General features: G+C 38.4%; 1 protein-coding gene and 1 long non-coding RNA gene across 6 annotated transcripts in view; one reads left to right on the top strand and one right to left on the bottom strand.

Moving 5' to 3' along the window:
• SETBP1 (SET binding protein 1) overlaps positions 1–20,064 on the bottom strand; it is a 505,913-nt gene that overhangs the window by 212,362 nt on the left and 273,487 nt on the right. The window lies entirely within an intron of this gene.
• The window catches only part of LOC140501508 (uncharacterized), a 50,013-nt gene that overhangs the window by 5,221 nt on the left and 24,728 nt on the right, over positions 1–20,064 (top strand). The window contains exon 2 of the long non-coding RNA XR_011966210.1: positions 8,866–8,985. This is a non-coding gene — a long non-coding RNA (uncharacterized lncRNA). The remainder of the gene's footprint in view (positions 1–8,865; positions 8,986–20,064) is intronic.

Raw genomic sequence — 20,064 nt, forward strand, 5'->3', positions numbered from 1 at the left:
AATAACACCTTCAAAAACAGATTAACCCAAATGGCAAAAGAGGTCTAAAAAGTCAATGAGGAGAAGAATGCTTTAAAAAGCAGAATAGTCAAATGGAAAAGGAGGTTCAAAAGCTCACTGAAGAAAACAGTTCTTTAAAAATTAGAATGGAGCAGTTGGAAGCTAATGACTTTATGAGAAACCAAGAAAGTACAAAAAAACCCAAAAGAATAAAACATAAAAAAATTGAAGACAATGTGAAATATCTCATTAGAAAAACAACTGACTTGGAAAATAAATCCAGAAGAGACAATTTAAAAATTATGGGACTACCTGAAAGTCATGATCAAAAAAGGAGCCTAGAACCATCTTTCATGAAATACCACGGAAAACTGCCCTGATATTCTAGAGCCAGGAGGTAAAATAAATATTGAAAGAATTCACCAATCGCCTGCTGAAAGAGATCCCAAAATAAAAGGGAGGAAGGGAGAGAAGTTGAAACTCAAAGTTTTAGAAACAAAGGGTGAGAATTGTTTTGCATGCAACCTGGAAATAAGAAATACAGGCAATGGGGTATAGAAATCTATCTCACCCTACAAGAAAAGAGAGAAGATGGGGATAAGGGAAGTGAGGGGCGTGAGAGAAGGGAGGGCAGATTGGGGGAAGGGATAGTCACAACGAATAGTGTCTTGGGGTGGGGGTAGGGGAGAGATGGAACTCAAATCTTGTGGTAATGAATGTTGAAAACTAAAAATAAATAAATTAATTTAAAAAAATAGGAATAGGTAAAGAAGATGAAATGTATATGGGGTGGAGGGCGGGGAAGAGAGTTAAAGTAAGTAGAAAATGATTTCTCCAGGCCTAGTATGTGAACTATATGATCCAGACACATCTAGGTCCCCTCCATCTCATCAAAGTGTTTGGTTGGGTTGTAGTTATGGGGGGATCACAGGGAGAGCTGAGCTGCCCCAGGAATCATGGCAAGGCTCACCTTACTACAAGAAAGCAGTTTGTGGCCCTATGAAATGGCATCTTGGTCTTTTCTAAATGGACAGAACCCAAATACATTAATGGAAACTGCTTGGGAGCCAAGATGGTGGAGTAGAAAGATGCACATACATATAGCTCCGAACCCACAACCCACAGAACATCTGTAAAAAGGAACTTGCAGCGAATTCTGGAGCAGTAGAGGCCACAGAACAGTGGAGCAAAGGAGATTTCTGCTCCAGAGGGACCTGCAAACTTCTCGCAAAAGGTCCTTCGCACCGCGGACTGGGCGCCAGGACTGGGAGCCAAGCACAGCCCTGCTGTGCACGAGGCACCAAGAGGAGCAGATCCGAGCAGGCTTCAGGGATGGGATCTCCAGTGGCCACGCGGGTCCCTCCACCCACAGGGGGTCGGTGAGAGGGTCTCTTTGGCGGGTCGAGAGGGGAGTGGCGTGCCCCCATGACTCAGGCCCCCTCGGGAGGCAGCAGCTGAGGCAGCAGCAGACCAGGGCTCCCCAAGCAGTCAGGAGCCTGGATCCATTGTTGAAGGTCTCTGCATAAACCCCCTGAGGGAACTGAGCCTGAGAGGCGGCCTTGCCCCTACCTGAGCACCTGAACTTAATCTCACACTGAATAGCAGCCCTGCCCGGGCCCAAAGCCCTGAGTCTGGGAAGCAGGATTTGAATCTCAGACCCCAAGTGCTGGCTGGGAGGATCAGGAGGCGAAGTGGGTGTGAGGAGAATATTCAGAGGTCAAGTTACTGGCTGGGAAAATGCCCAGAAAAGGGAAAAGAAATAAGACTATTGAAGGCTACTTTCTTGGAGAACAGGCATTTCCTCCCTTCCTTTCTGATGAGGAAGAACAAGGCTTACCATCAGGCAAAGACACAGAAGTCAAGGCCCCTGTATCCCAGCCCACTCGATGGGCTCAGGCCATGGAAGAGCTCAAAAAGAATTTTGAAAATCAAGTTAGAGAGGTGGAGGAAAAACTGGGAAGAGAAATGAGAGACATGCAGTCAAAGCATAAACAGCAGGTCAACACCCTGCTAAAGGAGACCCAAAAAAATGCTGAAGAAAATAACACCTTGAAAACTAGCCTAACTCAATTGGCAAAAGAGGTTCAAAAAGCCAATGAGGAGAAGAATGCTCTCAAAAGCAGAATTAGCCAAATGGAAAAGGAGGTTCAAAAGCTCATTGAAGAAAATAGTTCTTTCCAAATTAGAATGGAACAGATGGAGGCTAATGACTTTATGAGAAACCAAGAAATCACAAAACAAAACCAAAAGAATGAAAAAATGGAAGATGATGTGAAATACCTAATGGGAAAAACAATTGATCGGGAAATAGATCCAAGAGAGACAATTTAAAAATTATGGGACTACCTGAAAGCCATGATCAAAAAAAGAGCCTACACATCATCTTTCATGAAATTATCAAGGAAAACTGCCCTGAGATTCTAGAACCAGAGGGCAAAATAAGTATTCAAGGAATCCACAGATCACTGCCTGAAAGAGATCCAAAAAGAGAAACTCCTAGGAACATTGTGGCCAAATTCCAGAGTTCCCAGGTCAAGGAGAAAATATTGCAAGCAGCTAGAAAGAAACAATTCAAGTATTGTGGAAATACAATCAGGATAACACAAGATCTAGCAGCTTCTACATTAAGGGATTGAAGGGCATGGAATAGGATATTCCAGAAGTCAAAGGAACTAGGACTAAAACCAAGAATCACCTACCCAGCAAAACTGAGTATAATACTTCAGGGGAAAAATTGGTCTTTCAATGAAATAGAGGACTTTGAAGCATTCTTGATGAAAAGACCAGAGCTGAAAAGAAAATTTGACTTTCAAACACAAGAATGAAGAGAAGCACGAAAAAGTGAACAGCAAAGAGAAGTCATAAGGGACTTACTAAAGTTGAACTGTTTACATTCCTACATGGAAAGACAATATTTGTAACTCTTGAAACTTTTCAGTATCTGGGTACTGGGTGGGATTACACACACTCACATGCACACACGCACACACACATAGAGACAGAGTGCACAGAGTGAGTTGAAGAGGATGGGATCATATCTTAAAGAAATGAAATCAAGAAGTGAGAGAGAAATATACTGGGAGGAGAAAGGGAGAAATGGAATGGGGCAAATTATTTTTCATAAAAGAGGCAAGCAAAAGACTTATTAGTGGAGGGATAAAGAGGGGAGGTGAGAGAAAAACATGAAGTTTACTCTCATCACATTCCACTAAAGGAAAGAATAAAATGCACACTCATTTTGGTATGAAAACCTATCTTACAATACAAGAAAGTGGGGGATAAGGGGATAAGCAGGGTGGGGGGGATGATGGAAGGGAGGGCATGGGGAGGAGGGAGCAAGTTGAGGTCAGCACTCATGGGGAGGGACAGGATCAAAAGAGAATAGAAGTAATGGGGGACAGGATAGGATGGAGGGAAATATAGTTAGTCTTATACAACACAACTATTATGGAAGTCATTTGCAAAACTACACAGATATGGCCTATATTGAATTGCTTGCCTTCCAAAGGGAAGGGGTGGGGAGGGAGGGAGGTAAAGAAGTTGGAACTTAAACTGTTAGGAACAACTGTCGAGTAATGTTCTTGCCACTAGGAAATAAGAAATACAGGTAAAGGGGTATAGAAAGTTATCTGGCCCTACAGGACAAAAGAGAAGATGGAGACAAGGGCAGAGAGGGATGATAGAAGAGAGAGCAGATTGGGCATAGGGGCAATTAGAATGCTTGGTGTTTGGGGGGGGGGGGAGAGGATAAAAGGGGAAAAAAATTTGTAACCCAAAATTTTGTTGAAATGAATGTCAAATAAATAAATAAATAGATAGATAGATAGATAGATAGATAGATAGATAGATAAATAAAAAGAAACTGCTTACCATTAGAAACCAGAAATGTTTCAAAGTTCATATGCAAGTGAACTTTCTTTTTACCTGGATTTTATTGTTTGTGTTTATACTAAAGAAAGTCTGAATCATCCCAGAAGAAAAAGCTACAAACCACAGGGTTTCTGCTATACGTATGAGAACAAATAGAAATTAATTAGGGAAATGGTAGGAAAGGGAGGGGAAGCAGAGAGGTGAAGGAAACGTACAAGCGTAAGGTGAGACACAAAGAATGCCACCTGAATGGAAACAGAACAAACGTAATTCAAAATTCATTAGCCTAAGTGAGGAAGCCAAACTGATATTAAGGTGTCAGATGTAACAGTTTTAAATAAATGATTGAGAATACAAAGTTCATGTGAAAAGACTTTCATGAAACTGAGCTAAAATGGAAAAAAAATTGGGAACATTCTGTTTATTTACCGCTTACCATTCATTAGCGTAGTTGCTGCTAAACTTGGCTCTCTGATTAGAAAGAACAGTAGACTAACTGTCTATCATACTTTGATTCCCCTACATTTCTCAGCTGCAGGGAATGTTAAATATTTCCCAATTCCCATTAGTCTATGACATTCTTTCTTGTACGTAGTCACTTTTTTTCTATCCTGCCTTTCCCTTCCCCTATTCTACATGAAGTTATCTGACATATCTGTTTTTGAGTGGCAGCACACACCTGTCTTGGTCCAAAAGTAAAATAGTTTTAAAAAAGAGTTTATCTGGAAACATTATCACCATTAATTCACACTCCCATTCAAAGGTTAAAAAATACCAGACTGGCTTCCACAGCCAGATATCATTACTTTGGTACTATAAAGATCGTGATACCCTTGACATCCTTTAAAGATCAACAAATAAGTAGTTTATTCCTGGATACAAACTACTGACCTAGATCTAGTGTTTATTTTTTCTTAAATTCTCCTTTTGAAGGGTTCATCTTCAATGGGTAAATCTATGATATCATTGATGGGGGTACACCCTCCATTAATGAAAATTACAACCTAATCACACCTTTTTATTGTGTTCATGTCTTTCCATCAATCCTCCACAGGGGTTCCACCAAATGTTCTGCGATGACCTTCTTCAGACTAGAAGACCCTGTGGACATCATCAGCCCACAGACATCCATCAATTAGTCTTTACTCTTGCTATATAACCCACTCACACAGCTGCCACCCTGATACAGGCTCTACTAACCTTACCCTTTGGTTATTATAACGAGACTGCCTATTTTTTCTCCTTGCCTCAAGTTTCTCCCCACTTCAGTTCATTCTTCAATCAGCTACCAAAGTGATCTCAGTAGTAACTGCTGCTGTTTCCCACCCAGCCTGATGTCTTTCTTTTCCTTCACCTCATTAAAAGGGCCACGTCCTGGCTACTTCTTAAACAGGCCTATTCAGTGAATGGGGCTTTTGCCCATACTACATTTGAGTACCTGCAAAAACTTTGGCCTAAAGGGCCCAAGGTCTCCCAGTTCATTCTGGGCCATCTCCAGTCATCCTGAGGAATATCAGGTCTCTGGATTCAGATGACTTTGGAGGAGAAGTGATGCTGGTGACCTGCACAGCTCTCCCTCACTCAAAACAAAGACAAGTGCAAGTCATGTCATCATTTCTCTGATTCCTTGGTCTTCTTAGGCAACGAAGGACGAACACAATGACCCACTCACTTCTTTTTCAAGTAGTATATCTCTGTTATGATGTCATTTGCAACATTTCTCCTGCACAAATGTTTATTCTAGTATTTGCTTCAGAGCTCACACGCCAACTCTGCACCTCTCTGCTGCCCTTTGGGTGACCCACAACTTTAATCCTTTGCAGACTAGTATTACACGACATAGTCATACAGCATCACTGGGGAAAGTCTTTAATAAAACATTCACAAACTCATGATTGATTTTGAAAACAAATGATCAAACGGAGTAAGAACTGACTTATCACCTTTTCCAGGCTCAATAGTGTAAATACTTTTTTTGATATTTCTAACAGACACTACAATCTTTCAAATAATCAGATCTTTGAATTAAAAAGAAAAGGGTCACCAGAGCTGACTAATTTGTTGAATGCTGACAGGCATTGGTTCTTTGATGGACATTAGCCATGACATGGACTCAGTCAAAACAGGGTAATGGATTGACAGAAGAGTATTCTGGTATCATACCTTTGATTAAAGGCAGTCTGATATAGTAGAAAGAACAGTGAGCAGAGTATTAACCAGCTAGAAAACTAGAGTAAATCACCAAAAAAAAAAAAAAGATAATGAAGCTGGGCAGTTATAGAAAAAGTACTTTGTGAATAATAAAGCATTGTAGAAATATGGGCTATTCTTTGGAGTATCATGATGCATTTTTCTCTAAGTGACCAATGGGGCCAAGTCTAGAAGAGTTAGGGGTTATCATTTATCATCATTGGCACTTGTCTATGTTTATACGTTAAAAATAAAAATCCTTTAAAAGCTACACCAGAGAAGCAGAGCAGAGGAGTTCAGCACCATTATAAAACCATTTTAGTCAATAATAGAAGAACCCAGAGTATTTGAAACTATAAGACTGATTGTAATGTTTCAAAGATTTTGACTTTCTTTCAAATTTATTATTATAATACCTAGATTACAAACATCTTGAAGATAGGGAGTACTTTAGATTCTTACATCCCCCCTCAATGTCTACCAGAATAATGTGCATAACAGTCACAATATATTTTTGCTAAATGAATGAATTAGAAAACCATTTTCATATCTTTTATCTACTGGTCACATTACCCTTGTAATGAATCAATCTGTACTAGACTTATTTAATAGATATCGTCTTCAGGAATCAGGATGGGGTAGAATGGGATAACTGAGGGCCACACATCGTCCCAAGTTGCCGTAGCCCATGGAAGGTGCAAGGATCAAAGTTCCTAACAAACATAAAAGGTTGAGCTTAGCCTTCAATTTGTTCCCTATCCTGCATTCTTTTTTGAGGGTTGTACTAACGAACTGATGAAAAATCAGAACCTGAAGGACAAGTGGAAAATTCAGGCAGGAAAATGTAGACAGTCAATTATCCCCTACACAACTGGGACTTTAATTCTTTTCTCCATGGCGCTGAAGAGATCACATAAATAGCTGCAACTTCAGCTATATCTTATCTTTAGGACCTAGGAAACTAGGCTCTTATTGGATTTGAGTGGTTCATATATGGTCTTGACTAGGAACTGCTGGATGGATTAGGCAATATCTTATTCCCACTGCATTCTATACCATATGACAGTAGCCTATGGAAGTGTAGGAGTTTCTACTTAAAAGAATTTAGAGGAAAGAGATATAAGCATGTCTAATGAAGACACGAGGAGGCTCTCAATGTCCTTCTTCACTCAAAATTACTTATGTTCATTCCTTAAGAAAGTCTCTACTCATTTCCACTTGCTTTAAAAAAAGTGTTACTGCTAGTCTCCTTAATCTGGTGAGGTTAGGAAAAGGAGAGCGACAGTGAGAGGAAGAGGGAGGGAGGGAGGGAGGGAGAGAGAGACAGAGAGAGACACAGAGAGAGACAGAGAGAGAGAGGGACAGAGACAGAGAGAGAGAGGCAGACAGAGATGGGGGCAGGGGGAGACACAGAGAAAGAAGAATCTCTTTCATTGGATTGTTCCTTCTGCCTGGCATCTTCAGCTTGATGACTCTTCCTGTCCAGTATTTCCCTGTCCTTCAATTCAAAGGCCATCTCTTTCTGAAAACTCTCCTTGATCTCCCTCTGATCCCCAATGGAAGTGAGCGCTCTCTTCTCTGAATCATCATAGCACATTAAAGTTCTTCTATTACACTATTACATTATATTACTTGTCCTAGAGAGAAGACAAGATATTTGTGCACCCTTGGCATTATCTGAAAACGGTACCCACTGTGCATTGCTGTCTGTTGGAGACCTTAAGCATTCATTATCACACTGAGATATTTGACATGACAAAATAAATATTTATGCGTCCTGGCAAGTTGAATTTTCTGCTGTTAGTAATGTATGTGTGCATTGATTCAATATGTGCATTGTCCCTTCTTGTCCCATTCCTCGGAGCTATACCTTATATTGCTGTAGCTCTCCACTTCCAACCTTAGTGCCATTCCTGCCCTGTTTTTTGATGCATATGGATACTCCTATGAAGCCTGAATTTCTGTAGGGGGGAGGGTGAAGATCATGGCTTTATTCTTTGTATCTCCCACGGTATCTAGCACAGTACCTTGAACTTAACAGGAAGACAGGCCTCCAATGAAAGCTTGCTGACTGTATGAATGAATGAGCTGCTGCTCCCAAGTCATTCTTTATCCTGTCTTTCCTCAGCTCCTGCTGCTTTCCTCTCTGTGTCTCACTGGGTTGTTGGAAAGGCAGTTCCACAGACAGTGTGTGTAGCTTGTGGGGGTGCACTTCATGCTCTTTCACAGCAGGGGCCCTCCAACACAGACTCTCCAAACTGGTATATGAAGTTCTGACAGCTCCAAGCTAATTACCTTTCTAACCAGTGCTCTGTTGACTCTCACAACATTCAACAACCTCCAATGAGGTCTGTCATATACTCAGAGATATAAAAGGGGGAAAAAAGCAGCAGAGCAAATATTTGCTTACTGACAAACCCCGCGCAAGTGTGTCTCCATGAGATTCTCCAAACTGAAAGGCCCTAATCCAATAACCCCAACATCTATTTGTGGGACCCACAAGAATGTTTATTTAAGGCTGTTTGTGGAACAAAAAAAAGAAGAAGAAGAAGAAGGGAGAGAGGATAGAGAAACAAACAAAGTAATGGTCCTCTCATTTTTGTAGCCAAAAATGTTTTGTAATCAAAACAAGATTATGCAAAAATATCCAACTCATCAAAATACTGCTAATGCTACAGAGTAGGAGCATAAGTGGAAACTGTTCTTTTGAACCAGTCTTGTTCTCTTGGTTTGACAAAGAATGATAGAAATTGAACTCTGGAAAGACCTACAGGACAATCTAGTTTGAACCCCTTCATTTTACAGAGACAACTGAGACCTGAGGAGAGACTGAACAAATTCTTCAAAATCACCCAGATACTGGACAGAAGCAGAAGTAGAATCCATGACATCATGCAAATAAATCTTCAGCTCAAGGCTCCCAAGGTGTGAAGTTCTCTCTTTCACAGAAGTACATTTCACTCTTCTTTATGGGTACAGTGCATTTAGGATTAGTAAACACCAAATTTGACTTGCATAAAGGCATCTAGGTGGTGCAGCGGGCAGAACACTAGGCCTGGGGTCAGAAAGATATAAGATCAAATCTGGTCTCAGATGTTTACTAGCTATGTGATCCTGGGCAGGCCATTTAATAGCTAGCTGCTTACCTGTTTGCTCGTTTGTAAAACGGGAATAATGACAGTACCCACCTCTCAGGGGTGTTGTAAGGTTCAAATGAAATAATGCTTATAATAACAAACTAATAAATAATGCACTTAGTATTATATAAATGTTAGATATCATGTTTAATAATAATACCCAATCATTCACTGTCAATGGAAGGGAATGATTTTGCATCTGTAAGTAAAGGACAGGCATGGCTTTCATCCCAATCCAAAGGGATTAATATAACTGGAGTTTAGACTAGGGTCATTCCCAGAAAGCTCTCTATATAGCCAGGGATCTTGTTGGACAAACAAAACTAAACAAACAAAAAAAGGATCACCTGATGATTCAGTGAAAAATAGTGGTACAGGATTCTATGTTGAAATATACAGAAATTTTATTTTTCATGCATATATTATTATTCATCAAGTATCCATTACGTGTCCAAATCTGACTGAGGTTGGTTGGGGATACAAGAAAAAGAGATGATAATAAAGTCTTTACTTTTTTTGAAAATTACAGTGTTGTTGAGGGACTGTTCTTAGAATTTATGGGCAAGGTCCAAGATAAGTCATGGAATAATTCGAAAATATCTGAGAGAGTGTCAAGAAAAATGAGACTGTCAAAATGAGTGGTATAAAAAGTACATTCTAGAAGTTCAGAAAAAGGCAAAAACAATTATATAAGTACATAAGGGAGACTGCGGTCTCTCTTTTAGAGAGACACTGTCTCTCTTTGTGGCAAATACCACAATCCCATCACCAAGTACTGGTTTGGTACAATTCTCCAGTGGTATTGGAAAAAGGCAAAGGGTAGGGTAAGGACGTTAGAAGGAATTTCCCCATTCTTTCTGATCCTTCCTGCGGACCCTCTTCCTTACTTCCCTTGACACAAATTTTCCAGGAAAGGAAGGTATGATTTCCTTTGTCATAATGGGAATGTTATAGTATCTTAAAAAATCTACAATTTTTATGACGTTAGTTAGCAGTGAATTAACAAAGGTAAAAACAACCTCATGTATAGATAGTGCTTTGTCCTTTTTCCATTCCTCATCTTTTTCAATAGAACAAAAACATTTTTTCTGTGTTTAAGAGGCGGAAGAAAGGGAGCCACACAATTTATGCCTGAGCAACTAATTAGGAGAGAATCCAAGATCCCTGAATTTCTATCCAGTGTTCTTTATAAATCTCACTGCCCCTATTTCAGATGTGAGTTCCAGACTTGGTGACCTTTTGGGTATTGCATCTTTATAGTAATAAAAATGGTACTGTTAACTTTTAATCTCCACATGCAAACCAATGTAATTGATTATTTAAGGAATGTGGCTTCTTATTTAATTTGATCATTATGTACCCTGAGCATTTAATCTGCTCAGATATTTTTCAGTCATTTTCTTTAATTGCAGGGGAAACACACAGGAGTGATACATATGCTTTAGCTTTTCCCCTCATATATAGATTCCTCTTTCTACTTAAGGAAGAATTTGAATCATCTTTCAGGGTCTTAATCCTATAATCCTTAAAGGAATTTGTTCTCTTCCAAACCGTTGGGGTGGGAAAGCCCAGTACTGTATATCCTAGAGATCATTCAACAGAGCCTATGGGAAAAGACAGAAAATCTTAGATCCTTCTGTTCTCAGATGAGGTGGGGGTGGAGAGAGGGTATAAATAGAAAGGGGATGGGATCTGGCTCCAGATGCTTCAAGTAACTACCTGGTGGAAAAGTGAGCCACAGATAAAACCTGTGGGTCCATCTCATGCCTATCATGCATGTAGGTCTCATACATATTATATATGAATGTCCAGTGCACTAGCATGGAGCATGAAGATGAAAGACATGCATAGAACTCAACTGGGTACACTCAGCTCATACTCTACATGGTATATGCCTAATAAGCAGAGCCAATCTCAAGCAAAACCGTAGAATCTCAGCGTGTTAAGGGACCTCAGAAGCCATCTGGTCTAACTTATACTAGAATAAGAATATTCTACATCACACTCAACAAGTGATTGATCATTTCTTTGCTTGAAGCCCTCCAGTAAGGGAGAAGCCACTATAGTCTGAGGGAAGAGATAGAATGCTGTGGACTGACGGAGGCTTGGGAATCCTCCGAAGATCACAGATCATTGATTTAGATCTGAAAATCACCTAGGAGATCACCCTGTCTAAAATCCTCATTTAACATAGACATGAACCAAAGTACTGAAAAATGAAATGACTTGCCTCGGCTTTAGACAATATATCCAGGGTTAATTCCACTGCTCCGTTTTATCTTTACAAAGGAGCAAAATGAGTCACATAAAGATTAGATAACTCAGTACTGGCCATCTACCTCAGAGAATTCAGAACTAGAACTCAGACTCTTTGATTCCCTTCTTGCTAAATCCTCACTTTGTTAGCAATGTGATTCCTCACCCTTGTCAACTTCGTCATATTATGTCTATCTTCTACGATTCAAGCATGCGTCTACCTTCTACGTTTAAAATGCCCTTGTCTAAAATGGCAAAGATAAGCTTGGGAGTAAAGGTAAAAACTTTGTGTTCCAGGCTCCCAAAGAGATCTTCATCTGAAACCTACTTCTCCCTAGCTAAGGCAGACACATCAAAAGTAAAGAAGGCACAGCTGCCGCCCAGCCAGAAATCATGCAAAGCCTGCGTGGCAGTCAGCCAATTTGGTCTGGATGACGGCTGTGTAAACATTTTAGATAGAGTCTTATAGTTATGATAGAACCATCTGTGTGTACATGCATTTGTGTGCATATGTGATAAGAAAGAGTACTGGATTTGGCTTTGGGGCATCTGGGTTCAAATCTTTTCTCTATTCCTGGTATAATCTTGATCAAATTTCTTGCTCTCCTTTGGCCTCAATTTTCTTATCTGTAAAATAAAGGGGTTGAACTGGATGATCTCTGTCTAGCTCTAATTCTATGATGTTGTGATCCTAATGTAAGTTAGGTTGGTTTGTGGTTGGGTAAACATTGTAGAATGTTTATTAATTAATAAGAACAACGGCAAATTTAAAAAGCACATCCATAGTATGGTGACCAGAAAGGTGAGGGAAACTATGTCCTATGAGGAACTATTAAGAAAGGAGAAAGGAGAGACACCTTCAAACACCTGAAAGGCTGTCATGTAAAAGAAAGATTTAATCTATTAAACGTAGTTTCAAAGGTTAGAACTAGAACCAATGGATCTAATTTAGAGAAAGGCAGATTTTGTATCACTAGAAGGAACCAAATGAATGGTATCTATGAAAAGTATTACCTTCATCTCTAAACCACTTTTACCACAACTAGCTCTACATGCCAAATCAAGAAGATATTCCACATGGGATATGAGATGAAATGATGGATGAAATTATGTGAATACAAAATAGAAAAAGCCCCAAACTGGCAGAATTCATTCTCAACATCTCAAAGACAAGAGACATACATTGTACAATATGTTTAGAAAGACAAATGGCCAGAACCCTCATAAATAGAAAACAACATGAAATATTCTTCTGGACAAAGGTAATTCAAAACAAACAAACAAAAACTCTTGGATTTTCCCTACAATCTTATTCCCAAATCTATGAGCTCTTCATTTGCATCTTATTTTCCCATAAAGGACAGACTTCTCAGTGAACCATACATAGCAAACTTTTACTGGTTCAAAAAAAAGTCTTTTGTTATCCAAAGTCTTAGAACCCAAAACTAAGAGAATCACTGTGATCAGACTCTAAGCAGATACCTGGGTGCGAATCTGTAACTGTTAGGTCTGCTCATTTGTAAAAGTCCTAATAAAAATGAAGTGGAACTTAACTGTCCATCTGTAATGGAAAAAAAAAGTAGGTTTTCTCCCAAGGAAGAATACTGATTATTTCATTTCTTAGTCTGGATCAGAGGAAAGTTTACCAAGGCCACAGGATGCTGTTTGTTGAGATAGTTTGTCAAAATAAAACCCATAAAGCTTTCTGGATGTTTGAAGGCAAAACAGTCACAATCAGAACATAAACCAGTTAATTTTTGGAAGAGAAATGTCTTGAAATGAACTGCCAAATGAGTTATTTTAAAATGTTTATTGGTTGAAAAAACTCACTTATAAACATTTTACATTTAATTTCTTTTCAAATAGTTATCAGAAAGAAACCATTTTGGTAATAACAAAAATCTAAAGTAAGAAATTGTATGGTGTATGGATCTCTTCTAACTCTAATAGTCAATATGAAATTCCAAGTATAGAAATCATGGTGATAAAAATCATGATTATCTTTAATTTATATGTTTTTAAACCATTATATGTATTATATATATATATCTTTACATATAATTTCTTGATGCAGTTTTGTATTTTTTCAGGGATTAAAAACAAATAAAATTTTAATTTAAAAATATTCTGCTTCTGAGTGTATATCTTGGTCAGAAACTGTAATTTCATATATATCTCAATATTAAATATAACATTATTGCCACTATAATCTAACTCCAAAGCCTTGTTTTATCATGGAAGTGGGTTCTCAGAGGTTCTGCCAGCAAAATGGCAAGGGATAGGAACAGTTCTTGATTTTATTCACAGGGAACTTCTAAAGGAAGAAACTCCCACTACCAGTGCAGGACAGCACTTCCTCCGCCTAAAGCACTAAGAAGTTACGTGACCAAGGTCAAAAAACCTTGTCAACATTGAGACTTGAACCCAGATGTCTTCCTAAGGTTATTTCTTAAACAATCAGGACTGTCCAGAAGGGACATTAGAAAGCATCAAGTCTAACTGCTGTTGTTTTATAGACAGGAAAACTGATGTTAAAAGAGGTGAACTGATTTGCTCAAAGCTGCATAATTAGTGACCTGAGATAGGATATGAACTCAAGTGTTCTTGGCTCCACATCCAGCACTCTATCCAGAGTACCACCTTCCAAGACGCAAAGGCTTCAAACACAAGCCCAGGGAAAAATTCCATATTTGTCATTTGGAGGCCAAGTCAGCAAAGTTTGGAGAGGCTAATCACCAGAAAACAAGTTTCTTGGTTGTTGGCATTATTACCGTCACAGCAATGATCAAAAATGATTTACTACAGTCATACAACGATTTACTACAATGAGCATAAGTGGATGGAGTGCCCACAGCAGTGAAATGACTGCTGCTGCTGCTGTTGCTTTTTAAAGAAAATAAGTATCATTATTATTACTATTACTACTTCATTGTTTCTTACTTTAATGGTAGAAAAAACTCCCTAAGACAGCTAGGTGGCACAGTGGACAAAGCACTAGCCTTGGAGTCAGGAGGTCCTGAGTTCAAATCCAGCCTCATACACCTACTAGTTGTATGGCCCTGAGTGAGTGGCTTAACCTTGACTATCCAAAAAAAAAAAAAAAAAAAAAAAGGAAATGAACTCCCTCCACCAAATGAAGAGCAGCAACTGTTTTACAATGAAGCAGTTAAATGACTTTCCCAGGATCAAAAGCCCATGTATGTCAGAAGCAGGGTTTGAACCCATATCTTCCTGACCACAATACCAGGTCTCTAACCATTCTACCACACTCTCATATATTATATTGATGTAATTTGAGCACCCTGAGTACTTTGGCATTTCTACTGGTTATCAGTACTGTTTGGGTAGGAAAATACTGGCTTAGAGAATTTTCTGAGTCGTTAGAAGGCAAGTTTCTGCACTGGGTTTGTTAGAGAAAGCAGTACTCATGGTACCTCCAGGAAAAGTAAGAAAAATGCAGAGATTGCCAAGCTTCCAGGTACGAGGACCACAAAAAGGTGTTTGACTAAGTAGAAACAATGTCAGAGTAGAAATAATGTCAGCACTGAATTCATTACATTACAGTAAAATGAATCCAAAAATGCTGGATGTTCCTATCAGCCACAAAGCTAAGTCAAGTAATTTCTAGAATTACACCAAGTCAAAAGAGTCTGACAAAGGATAAAAATCAAATCCTGCCTCTGATACTTAGGACTTTCGTAATCTTGGGCAAGTCACTTAACCTCCTTGGACCTCAGTTTCCTCATATATATGAGGGGGTTGGATTCATTAGCCTCTGAGGTCCCCTTCCAGCTCTAGGGCTATACTCCTATGATCCTGTCATCTCTCCCAAATTATTCATGGCTATTCTAGAGGTTCTGTTCCAGAATCTTTCCTAGAAAAATGGAAACATAATTGACAGTAACATCTTATACTCTTAATCTTAGAAACCAGTTGTTTCTTTTTACTCCATTTATTTATTTATTTTTTTGTAAATGCCATCCCTCAGCTCCAAGAAAAATTTCAAAAGCTGCAAAGGACCCTGGGAATCAAGAGCTTAGAGACACAATTTGATAAAAAACAATAACAACAACAAAGTAGATGTTAAATGAACATTACAAGCAAGACAAAAATCTATATTAATGGCTTATGGTTTGAGGAGTTACTGGAATATATGTAGCTTAGTGATCAGTTCTTACCAGATGACAGGCTGGATGGAGGATATACAAGGAGATATATTTCATTTCACTGCATCTATTGAATACTGAACAATGAGATGATGACAACAAAGATTGGAGAAGAGATATTTAACTTCAAGGTTCTGCCTGCAATCTTCTGTGTATCAACACAACACTGGTTCAAAATGAAACATGAGCGGGTAGGTGGAATGCAAAGTATAATGAGCAAAACCCCTTGGTGAGGCTATATGACAAATGAAGAGCTCTCCTGAAAGTCAAAAAAGAATGGATGAACTAGAGATAGTCTATCATGTGAAAGGGCATCGAGTAGATAACAGCAAGGATGACGGACCATAGACTGTATGACTCACTAACATGCTGGATTCCATGGGACAAGAAATGACTGAGAGGGAGGCAAAGGACTCAATCAGATGAGTCAATGGATTGGTTATTTGGGCAAGGATAGAAGTAGGAGAATGAGATCACTAATCTTGGTGTTCAATGGATCTTACAGGACAAATACCAATGGCAAAATTGGAAATAAGAACAATATATAATAAATCCATGCTATATCATACAATATACAGTAAGGATGAACTTAGAACTACTTAACAATGGAAAATGGTCCCTGAAGAGTAGTGTCTTATTTGTAGCCTCAAGCAGAGGCAAGATGGCCAGCTATCATGGATTTGTAAAAGGAATTCCTTCACAAGGTAGAAAGCTGAACTAAATACCCTCTAACATATCTTCCAACTCTGGGTAAGATTCTATAATTCTGGGCCAAGAAGTTTTAAGTTTTGCCCAAAAAGTGATACTCCAATAAATGAAAATAACAAACTGAAAGGCATTAGAAACAGACAAACCTGAATTTGGATTTGTCAAAGTCCTTGAATCTCCAGTATAAAAGTATAAGATTTTTATTATGCTTCACTTGTTAAGAGTAATAATAACCTCTGTAGGTGGGCAGTGGAAAGAAAAGCTATGGAAAAAGGTTCTTTTTCCTTTCCTTCTACCATTATGGTCAGTTACATATCAATTACTCTTCTTAACCTCCAGCAAGATGCTGGACTGGTCTCTTGGAATGCTTTAGGGTCAGACTGTGAAATACCAAATAAAATGTTGGTGTTCATACCTGAAAAAATCTCTTTGTAGCCTGAGATACAGTTTCCACTAAGGAAACTGCTCTGACTACATGACCCATACAATGTATCAAAATATTTCATAATACACAGAAAGGAATGGGAGTGGTATTTCTTGTTTTTCTCCTTGGTTAAAGCAAGTCTTAATTAATATAGTATTTCTCCTTAAGAAATATCTGGTCCTAAAGAGTTTTTAAAAGGCATTCTGTTTCTTACTTTACTGGATTATTTCTCAGCATCTTAAAGCTCATCTAAGTTAAACTGGAAGATCCCTATTTACCAAATTATGATAACTGAGAAGGAGAAAAGCATTTATTAAGTGCCCTACTATGTGCCAAGCACTTTACAAATATTATCTTATTTGATCTTCATAAAACCCACTGTGAGACAGGTGCTATTATTATACCCATTTCTATTATTATTTTTTATTATTCTATTATTATTTTTATTATTATACCCAGCTGAGGAAATAGACAGATAGAAGTTAAGTGACTTGTCAAAGGTAACTCACACAGCAAGTAAATATCTGAAGCTGGATTTGAACTCAGGTTTTTCTGACTTGCGACCCAACACTGTATCTACTAGGCCATCTAGCTGCCTCTAAGTGATTAAAGTTACCTTTAGCCAGAATAGTCCCCCTCTCATTGAAAGGGGATGCACTGTAATTAAGAGACTAATGCATTATGAAGGAAATGATTTCAGCCACTAACTTCCTGTGACCTTAGTCAAGTCACTTAGATTCTCTGTACCTCAATTTACCCAATCAGATAATTCAGGGTAATAGCATGTAACCTAGTACAACAACATAGTAATTGTCATGGAGATCAAATGGAATAACATATGAGAAACCAAGGCACACTTGTATGGATTGAAAGTAAAGTAAACAACTAGGAACACACTGTATACAGTAACAAAACAAACAGCTTAAAAGACTTAAGAACTCTGATCAATACAATGATCAAGGAGGATTCCAGAGAATATATGATGAAGCATGCTGCCCACCTCCTGACACAGAGGTGGTAGCCTCCAGTTACAGAGTGAGACATACATTTTTTTGGACATAGACTATGTGGAAATTTATTTTGCTTCACTATGCTTGTTGCTTATCTATATTTGTTACAAGGCATGATTTTCTTCTATTTTTTTTCAGATGGAAGTAAGGTAGAAGGGAGAGAAAATAAATGCCTGTTAACTAGAGAAACAAAGAATGAAAAACATATAAAATGTATGAGAAAATGTCATGAAAAGTATAAAGCAGGTATTTTAAAAATGAGACTGAGAATGAGGATAACAACTGTAAAACAGCAGGAACAGCAGGTCACCTCTGAGTCCAAACAGCAGTGTGGTGTGATCAGCAGGGATCACAAAATGTGTTTGTAGGCAAGTGCTTATAGCTTAGAGGGAAAGGAATGGAGTCACCATCCTGGATGGATTAGTTATGCTTCAGACCATTTGTTCAAAATGAGCTAGTGTTTGGTATATTCTGGTCTTAGATTTTTCAAGACTCTCAAGAACTTGGTTAACAGGTTTTCTTCCACATAACATACATTAGAACTATGGTATTTCCAATCAAATTTTCACCAATGAAGTGTCCAAAACTATCTTCTGTTCTAAATGGATGATATCCATTAATAATGTCCCCAAAGGGATAGCTGTGGTATAGAAAAAGCACTGAATTAGGAGTCAGACAATCAGGCTTCAAATACCAGTTCTGATATTTGCTAGTTTCATGAACTTAAGAGAGGCAGCATGGGATGATGGATAGGGCACAGGACTTAAGAGTCAGAAAGATCTAAGTTCAAATTCCACCTCAGATACTTATTAGGTGTCACTTAACAATTCTGGGCCTCAGTTTCCTCGTTATAAAATGGAAGGGTAGGACTTGATGGCTTCTAACACCCTTTCTAGCTCTAAATCTATTATAGGCCCTCAGTTTCTTCATTTAAAAACCTGGGAATAAAAATGCTTTCAGAACTACAACAGAAATGGTAGGCAAAATAATAATATATTTCTATAATGTATTATGGTTTACAAATGCTATTATCTTGGGGATATATTTTTAGGTGAACCTAAAATTTATATGACTTAAGAAATAAAACCGAGGAAAAGACTTGACAATAACTAGGTTACTAGAGGAATAACCAAGGATTAATATCTGCCATTTTACCTATCATCTATGTAAGATTTTATGAAACCATTCAATGAGATTCTATGCACATATTAAAAGGATAGCAAGTATGCTTCCCTCTTTCTTCTCCTTTTGGGTCTGGATCTGTGATTTTATCTGTGTAGGGAAACTGTCAACAGACAAGAGAAGTATGTAGTATACAGAAAGACTGAATTGTATCTGATCTTTTTGTCATTCAGGGACAAAAAGAAAAGAAAAGAAAAAATAACAACCACCACCAAAGAGGATGCTGATAGATCAGTAACTCTAGGAAACATGCACTCTTAGCCAGTTGCCTGGGGGCACTGAAAGATTAGGTGATTTAACAATGGTCACACAAGTGTTAAGTCATAGACAGGATGGGAATTCTTGACTCTTAAGTCTGTCAGTCTGTCTGTTTCACTATCTCTTTTTGCTATCCTTTTAATATATGCATAGAATCTCATTGACTAGTTTCACACAGGGAGCTCCTGCTGAAGAACTCTCTACCAATGCAAGTTTGCATCTGCTTGTTTTTTTTCCCTTTACAGATTATTTTTTAACTTGAGATTGAGAGACAGTTTTGGTAAACACAAATTAAATTTCATGATAGTCCAGCTGGATTCATATTTGGTAACCTTGTTGAATAGAGGATTAGAAAAAAAATTCTCTAAATTCGAGCTTCTGATCAGCACAGATCTTCAAGAAAGGATAGATGACTGCTTGTTGAGTATGATGTATGGTCAAATGAGAAGCATAATAGTAAAGTGCTTAGCACAGTGCCTGGCACATAATAAGCAACAGAAATGTTAGTGATGATGATGATGATGATGATGATGATGATGATGATGATGATGATGAAGATGATGATGATGATTATGATGATATGATGACAGAAAGGATCTTATTCACATATGGTCAGGACTACATGACCTCAGACATTCCCTCCAGTATGGAGAGCCTGTGATTCTTGAATCTAAACAAGGTCACTAGAAATCCAAGTGTACTCATTTCTCAGTTTCAATTCTCGGTTGAGGCCAGGGTAATGTTACCCCCTCCCACCCCCCCAGCGAGAGAGTCTTTAAAAGCCAAAGGAAATCTAGCAAACAGAATCACATCATTCTCATCACATGGAAATGTGGCCAACTGTAATGAATCACTTTGCCAAA

This window comes from Notamacropus eugenii, chromosome 4, assembly GCF_028372415.1.
Source record: "Notamacropus eugenii isolate mMacEug1 chromosome 4, mMacEug1.pri_v2, whole genome shotgun sequence".
In the NCBI taxonomy this organism is placed as follows: Eukaryota; Metazoa; Chordata; class Mammalia; order Diprotodontia; family Macropodidae; genus Notamacropus; species Notamacropus eugenii.